Genomic DNA, 8,033 nt, shown 5'->3' with positions numbered 1-8,033 from the left:
AGAGACAGAAAGGGTGCAGGCTGCTTGGAGGCAGTCGGGGCGTGGGCAGGAAGGCCTGATGAGGACCCCGCTGGACACTTGGCCCAGCCCTGGCCCTGGAGTGGGCAGGGGCTTCGAGGAGCCCGCAGAGCTGCTCACAGAAGGAGAGTTGAACTGTTCTCTCTCTCGACAAGAAAAGAACCCCTGCCACTGTTATTTTAGGGGAAACACAGCATCCTGTCACCTCCTGAGGCTCCTTTGTCCCCAGCACACAGTACCTCTCAGTGGCTGCCATGCAGCATGCTGCTGACAGCTTCCCCCCACCTGGAGGCTGTGGCCTCTCTCCCTGACCCAGATGCCTCGACAGGACCCCTCACCGGCCCAGGTCTGTGGCCAACCTGGTTCCCCTCTCCCCAGCCTGCCTGGAGCCCCTGTCCGCTCCCCTATGCCCCACCAAGCCCCTCCTTGCTGGGCTGTGACCCTAGCTTCGTCTCCATCTTCACCCCCAGCCATGACTCTCACCCGGCCCACTGCTGCCCAGTACTGTCCTGTCTCTGAGCCCTGGTCCCCTGTCCTGAGTTCCGTGCCCCAGCACACGTCTACGCTTCCACTACTTAGGGTCTTTGAAAATCCTTCAGGTGCTCTCCATCCATCCCACAGCCCAGCCCTGATCCTAAAACCCAGACAGGACCCTCCCCCCTACAGCCTGGAGTTGGCAGGGAGGCCTGGAGGCCTGCTCAGTCAGCCTGGAGGTGGCAGAGAATGTCATTAGCAGGTTCCTAACTGAGCCACACTTCCCCAGCTGTGGGGACAGCTTGAGCTGTGCCAGAAAACATCATGCTCCTTACATCTCACTCCTTGGGGTGGTGCCTGAGACCCACCCCCCCACGTACTTGTGGACTGTCCCAGCCCTCCGGCTCCTTCCTGCCGCCTCTCGCTGTTGCCCTCCTCTGTTGGGTTGGGGGAGTGTGCCTAGGGGTGTCCTTGCATGGCCTTAAGAATCTTTAGCTCTCAGGCCCCTCTCTTCCGTTGAGATTTCTTCTCTGAGTCCCTCCACTAGCTCCCGCGCCTCCATCCAACTCTGGGATAATCCTCATGACCTTACGAGGTGGGACCTACTGTTATCCCCATTGTCAACCCAGGAAACGGAGGTTCAGAGATGTCAGGGTCACAGAGCTAAACACTGGCAGAACCATGGTTGGGATATAGGTCTGAGTGGCTCTGGCCCTGAGTTCCCAAGGCACAAGTTGTCCCATACTTGATCAGGGACCCCATGTGGGCATTTCTAGGTGGTAGGGCCTGCATGAGAGGTGCAGGTGGAGAAGCTGGAGCAGTCTCTGGGGTCAGACACTGTGGTCTCCTCCCTCATGACCCAATCTCCTCCCGCAGGCCCCACCTCCTCAGACCATCTGAGGATTAGGTTCAAACGTAAATTTGGGGGGGGGGGGCACGTTCAGTCTATAACATGTAGTGTACATATAGTGTAATGGTAGTGCATGTATATGATTAGTGCACATATGGTGCATATATAATGTACATAGTGCGTATGTAGTGCATATACGTGATTAGTGTATATATATAGTGTATATATAGTGCATATGTGCTGTGCATAGTGCATGTAGAGAGTATACGTAGTGCGTATATGTGATTACTGTATATATAGTGTATATATAGTGCATATGTGCTGTACATAGTGCATGTAGAGAGTATACGTAGTGCGTATATGTGATTACTGTATATATAGTGTATATATAGTGCATATGTGCTGTGCATAGTGCATGTAGAGAGTATACGTAGTGCGTATATGTGATTACTGTATATATAGTGTATATATAGTGCATATGTGCTGTGCATAGTGCATGTAGAGAGTATACGTAGTGCATATATGTGATTACTGTATATATAGTGTATATATAGTGCATATGTGCTGTGCATAGTGCATGTAGAGAGTATACGTAGTGCGTATATGTGATTACTGTATATATAGTGTATATATAGTGCATATGTACTGTACATAGTGTATGTAGAGAGTAAATGTAGTGCACATACATGATTAGTGTATGTGTAGTGCATGTATAAGATTAGTCCATATATAGTGCACATATAGCGCACATATACTGTAAATAGTGTACGTGTAGTACACATGTAGTGCACATATAGTGCATATATATACATAGTGTACATATAGTGCACATGTAGTGTGCATACAGTGCATATATAATGTACATAGTGCGTGCGTAGTCCATATCCACGATTAGTGTGTATATGTAGCGCCTATCGGCGCCGCCTGGTTCCCAGGGCAGGCACTGCCATTTCCACACTGGCCCCTGGGGGGCGCACCGCCCACCTTACCGGAAACTTCAGGGGAGCAGGCGGCGCCACTAGACCGCATGGCCGCAGGTGAAAACTTTGCTTTTTATTTAGACTAATTTATTATTGAAACAACTTGAATCAGCTTCAAAGTAAGTTAAATGAGAAGAGATCGTCTCCCCTAGTCTCATAAATCAAGGGGATACAAAGAAAGCGGGAAACAAAGAGATGGCGGAAGCCTGGAAACAGATGGTCTCCTCCTCGGGAGAGGGGCAGGTCCCGGGCCGACGCGGTGCCCTGGGAGCGACTCTTTTCCTTCCTCCAGCTGAAGAGCCTGGTCCAGAAGGCCGTCCCTCCTCCTGCCCGGCCGTCGCCTGGGAGAGGCTGGCGTCTTCATGGTGCGGCGGATTGCAGTCTGGGGACCCTCGTCCTTCTCCCGCGGGCGCGGGCGTTGCAGACGCCCGGAGGCACCTTCCCCGACCCCGGCGTTCCTGGGGCCCTGGGGGAAGGGGGACATCTCTGTGCTGGGGCGAGTTGGGGCTGGAGTTGGGGGGGTTGGGGATTGGAGTTGGGGGTGGTCTCTGGTTCCTGGACGCCTGTGGAGAGACGTGGATTTGCACGTCTGGTTGCTAGGCCGTCTGAGGCTGCTCAGTGCGTGGCTACTGTGCTGTGTCCCCGCGTGTGCGTGTGTGCGCACGAGCGCCTGAGCATTCAGCGGGGCCTGACCTGGAATATCAAATCCACTCTGGATAAAAGAGAGCTGCTGGCTGCTGTTCTGTTTCCCCTAACTCCCGGGGCTGCCTCGCCTTTGTGCCGAGCTGCTTGCAGCTACGAGAGATGTGGGGGCTCCCTTTCCCTCCAGGCCTGGAGATGCCACTCTCCCACTCCATCTGCTGCCTGGACCCACGGCAGGGACAGGGGCATCTGCAGTCGGTGAACATTAGGGGCCAATTGCCAACTGAAAGATGGGGGACCCAGGAGAGTGTGAGGTGGAGACCCAGGGGGACACACCAGGAGGGAGGCAGGTGGGGGAGACACTGTAAAGGAGTAGAAAGTACCAGGGACAGGGAGGCTGACTGAGAGAGTGGCTGGCAAGGAGTAAGATCTGCAGAGAGTGGCAAGAAAAATCTAAGGCTGGGAAGGTGAGAAGCAATTGAGAGTGGGGCAGATGTGGAGCTGCAGGGGCAAAGGGACATAAACAGGGTGAGGCAGACAGTGGGAGAGTTGCCTCCAGCAGGCGCTGGGACCTAAGGGGAGGCGGAGCTGGTGCTTCTGATCCCTGCCAGGGCTTGTGACACACGAGAGATAGGAAATGTGCTAATTTGTGATTTCAACCAGGTCCTCCAGCGTGTCTGCAGAAAAGCAGACCCCACTAAACGTCTCTCACCGTCTGTCATCTTCATTTCGCTTTTGTCTTCAGAATAAAGAGAATTAGAAACTCCTGAGGTGGGTTTCTACACAGCTCGCTTTCGCTGTCTTTCCCTTCCTCCTGCTTTCTTTGTTATTCTCCACTCTGGGTGTCTTTGTGCCCCAGCCACTGGGTCTGGCTGGGGGCGGTGGCCTCTTTGACCCAGCATGCTGGGGTCCCCATCCCGGTCTCTGTCTTACTGTCACCTGGAGGGTCTGGGTCTCTCGCCGCCTTACCCCCTCACCTCCGCCCTACCCCACCCTCCTGATGAACCCTCAGCCCCTCTCTGCAAACCCCCCCCCACCCACCGCAGTCCCGCCTTGGCCTGACGGATCGGATCGGATCGGATCTCTGCTCCTGATCCCCTCTTCTTCCAGCTGTCTCCCGCTCAGCCTGCAGATTGACAGGGCCCATAAATCACTGTGGCGAGGCGGGGGGGCGAAGTGCTGACACAGCCCCAGCCTCGGGAGCTGGGGTTCTCGGATTGCGGCGAACTGCTGGGGCACGGAGCCCGTGGCCTCTCTCCCTTCCCAGTTCAATGACGTGTCATGGTCACAGTGCCTGTGTCGGGAGCTCCTGAACTGGCCCTGTCCAGCTCCCTGGAAGGTGGGACAAGAAGAAATAGGTCAAATATGAAGCGAGGGAGTCCTGGGGCAGGAAGTGCTTGTGTGTGTAAGGAACAGCCGGGGTGGAGGGGCGTGGTAGGTGTGGAGTGAAGGAGGGGAGGGTGGCCGGAGGATGTAGCCTGTTGTACCTGCTGTAAGGACTTCATCTGTTGCCCCAGGAGATGCAACGCTCTTGCAGAATTTTGATGGTGGAATTCACATGCACCAGTAGGCCCTTTGGTTCCGACATCCCAGAGGAATTGAAATTCTGGCTGCTCCTACCTATTGGGGACCTGGAGACCAGCAAGTCTGAGGCTCCGTGTCCTGCATTCCCCTGTCTGTCTCTGATCTGTAGAATGTATGGCTTTTTAATAATAATTTTAAAAAGCCCAAATCCTTTATTTCCATAAATGGATGGAGGACTTTAATGCATTCAACCTTGCTCCAACTGGCAGCTTCATCTTTGTTTTGTAAATTGGCAATGAGGCTCCAGAAGGTTCTGTGCTGGCTGGAGGTCATACAGGCCATATGGTGTGGAAGAAAGGGCTTTCGTTGACCATTGATTTATGAGCAGCTTTGTAAAGGTATATCTTTCAAAATTACATGCATGCATACACACAGAACCCCGACGCCCAGAGTGACACAGTCACAGGGTCCTTCCCTAACGGCCATCCATAAGGTATCACAAATGCTGAGAAAGTGAACACATGGCCTGAGCGCCACCATCTCCCAGGCTGCAGCCCTGGCAGACGCCCCTAATCAATCACAGGGCTCCTTCATGCTGAGCTCATGCAACCTCAGGATTCTGGAAAGCCCGCTTGTGGCTGGTTCATAAAAGGAAGCATATTGCCATTTCTGCGGCAGGGCCAGGCTGGCCTGGGCGTGGGGGACAGCAACAGCCCAATCTCGGGACTTGGGACCCTGTTCCTTGAACTTGTGGCAGCTTTCTCTGCCTGATTTATAAACTGACCACAACTCTAGTATATGAGACAGAATCAGGGCAGCCTCAGAGGGCACTGCCTGAGATCCGGCTTTCCAGCCACTGGGCCCCCTGCCCTCTCCGCAGGTGTTCAGAGTGACTGGGGTTGCTTGATTCCCTCGTGGGATTTGTTCCAGCTGGCAGACATGGATCAGGCTTATGACAGGTGAACCCAGACAAGGGTACCTGCTGTTTAATGAGCTGGAGATGGAAGTGGCTCCTGAAAGCAAGTCCTTCCTTTGGCTCAGGTGTGCGGATCAGATATGGAACCAGGACAGCCGCTTCGCCAAGCAGGGTAACCAGAAGGAAATGAGCAAGGGTCATCTGACAGAGGAGGATAAGGATAGGCACTAGAGGGGGGAGGGAAGGGGAGGAGAGAGGAGGGGGGAGGGGAGGGGAGGAGAGAGGAGGGGGGAGGGGAGGAGAGAGGAGGGGGGAGGGGAGGGGAGGAGAGAGGAGGGGGAGGGGAGGGGAGGAGAGAGGAGGGGGAGGGGAGGGGAGGAGAGAGGAGGGGGGAGGGGAGGGGAGGAGAGAGGAGGGGGAGGGGAGGGGAGAAGAGGAGGAGTAGGAAAAGGAGAGAAAGGGAGGAAGGGGGAGGAGGCGGGGTGGGGGCGAAAGGGAGAGAAAGGGAGGAGGGAAATAATGGGCCAGCCTTTGGCCAGACCCAAGGGCTCTGCGGCAGGCTCCCCAACCTCTAACATCTTTTCATATGGGATTCATTTTCCCACAGGCTCCCAGAGGTCCTGAGTGGGTGTTTCTGGGGCCTGTCAAGAGCAACAAGCAAGGCCGAATGATGTGGGGAGACAGACAGCCCTGGGTTCCAATCCTCCTCCACTCACTCGCCTCCGTCTCCTCATCAACAAAATGGGCTTCGTATTTTCAGGAGGTGGGATGTGACCAGCCTTTCCCCACCCTGTCACATTCTGCAGCTGAGCTTTGGGCAAGTGCTAAACTTGGCATTTGACCTTTATCTGTGGGGTGCCAGCGTCTCTCTCTCACGTGGATCTGAACTCGGGTGGGGAGGCAGTGAGGTTATTTATTAGGATCCATTAAATCTTAACACACCCCATGAGCTGGATGTGAGGATGGAAAGAGTGGTGGTATACTGTCCAGCTATAAGGTCTGTTTCATCTGTCTCTCTATCCATAGCATCTATATCCATAGCGTCTAGCTATACTATCGCTCGCTCTCTAACATCTCTACTGTCTACACGTTAGGACCAGCACGGATCGGCACTCAGTCCAATTTCACTTGATGGGTCCCTCCCTTCCAGGCTCTTCCTGGTGCTGTTGTGGAGAGGGGCAGGGAGGACCTGAGAGCATCCCCCTGCCTTCCTGGAAGAATGAAGCCGCTTCCCGCAAGCACGGACAGAGGCAGTGGCTCCCTGCTCCTCACCTGTGACTTGGAACAAGTAATTTGCTTCCTGTGCAAAACCAGAGTTCAGACAGGCCAGGTGGCCCGCTTCTGCCACCACAGCAAAGCGTGAGCTCTGGGAAGTCAGCAAGCTGGGCCTGAGGCTCGGGGCTCTGAGGGGGTGGGTGGCAGGATGGTCTCCCAGGAGGTGAGGGAAGCGGTGCTAACTCCAGTCGCTATGGCAACCGTCACCCTTGATTTACGGAGGCTGCTCTGTGCCAGGCATGGTGCTGGGTGGGATGGGTGCGTCCCCATTACTATCCTATCAATAATAAAAGTCATGAGAAGGCTGTCAGTCTGTGGGTCCTCATAGAAGCTCTTGGGGCTAGATGCATTTCACATTCTGAAGTTTTTCCAGGTTTTAGAAATATAATGTTCTATATATTACAAACACGTCAACATATTCATATTTCTGTAGCAAAATATCTATGACTAGTTCCAGCCAGTGGATAAAGACCATTAGTACCTCCAAGGTCAGTTCAGTTCAGGTTTTGCTGCCAAATGAGTTTCGAAGAGCTTTTTGGTTTTCAGAGCTTTGGGGAGGTTGGGACTGTCCACTTACTGAGCTCTGGGCAGGCACTGGGCCAAGCACGTCCACTGGATTAATACATTAAATCCTCGTAACAGCGCTATGAGGTTGGTTCTGTTTTTATTATGCCAGCTTTACAGAAGAAATTCAGGCACAGAGAGGTTAAATAACTTGCCCAAGGACACACAGCTAGTAAGTGGCAGAACTTGGATTCAAAATGAGGTCTGTTGAGAGCCTTCCATTGTCACATAGTTTACAATCCAGTGTTTGTGCATGGGGAGGGGGACATTAACAAAGAGATCATGACAACATGGTGGAATAAGCTACAGAACCAGGAGTCCAGGTCCTGAAAACCAGAGGAGGGGCCTAACCCAACTTGGGGAGTTGGAGAAGAAGACCCAGAAGAGGTGGCATCTACTGGAGACCCAAGGGGTGGGTAGGCACTAGCCAGGCATTGGTGGGGAAAGGAAAAGTATTTCAAGCAAAGGGAACAGAATAAATAGCAAATGGAAAGCCCTGGAGGAGAGAAGAGCATTAAAAGTCAAGAGAACATGGGGCTCGCCCCGTGGCCTAATGATTCAGTTTGGCATGCTCTGCTTCAGTGGCCCAGGTTTTGTGGGTTCGGATCCTGGGCGCAGATCTACACTGCTTGTCAGCCATGCTGTGGTGGTGACCCATGTATTAAATGGAGGAAGATTGGCACAGATGTTAGCTCAGGGATAATCTTCCTCAGTAAAAAAAAAAAACAAGTCAAGAGAACAGAAAGGAGTTGCAGCCCGGAGTGGGATGCAGAATACGGGCTGAAAAGGT

General features: G+C 53.5%; 1 long non-coding RNA gene across 3 annotated transcripts; it reads left to right on the top strand.

Annotated features, from left to right (window-relative positions):
- Positions 1-1,667: 1,667 nt before the first annotated feature.
- Positions 1,668-7,315, top strand: LOC111772446 (uncharacterized). Of its 3 annotated transcripts, none has more exons than XR_011436542.1 (4): positions 1,668-2,687; positions 3,628-5,576; positions 6,012-6,167; positions 6,555-7,315. It is a non-coding gene; the product is annotated as an uncharacterized lncRNA (long non-coding RNA). The 3 variants fall into 3 exon arrangements; XR_011436543.1 differs by lacking the exon at positions 1,668-2,687 and having other exon boundaries at positions 2,868-3,735; positions 5,369-5,576; positions 6,555-7,309; XR_002806318.2 differs by having other exon boundaries at positions 1,686-5,576; positions 6,555-7,311.
- Positions 7,316-8,033: the final 718 nt, after the last annotated feature.

The sequence above is a fragment of the Equus caballus genome, chromosome 2, assembly GCF_041296265.1.
Source record: "Equus caballus isolate H_3958 breed thoroughbred chromosome 2, TB-T2T, whole genome shotgun sequence".
Lineage (NCBI taxonomy): Eukaryota > Metazoa > Chordata > Mammalia > Perissodactyla > Equidae > Equus > Equus caballus.
The sequence above is the reverse complement of the archived record's forward strand: the minus strand, read 5'-3'. Positions and strand labels throughout refer to the sequence as shown.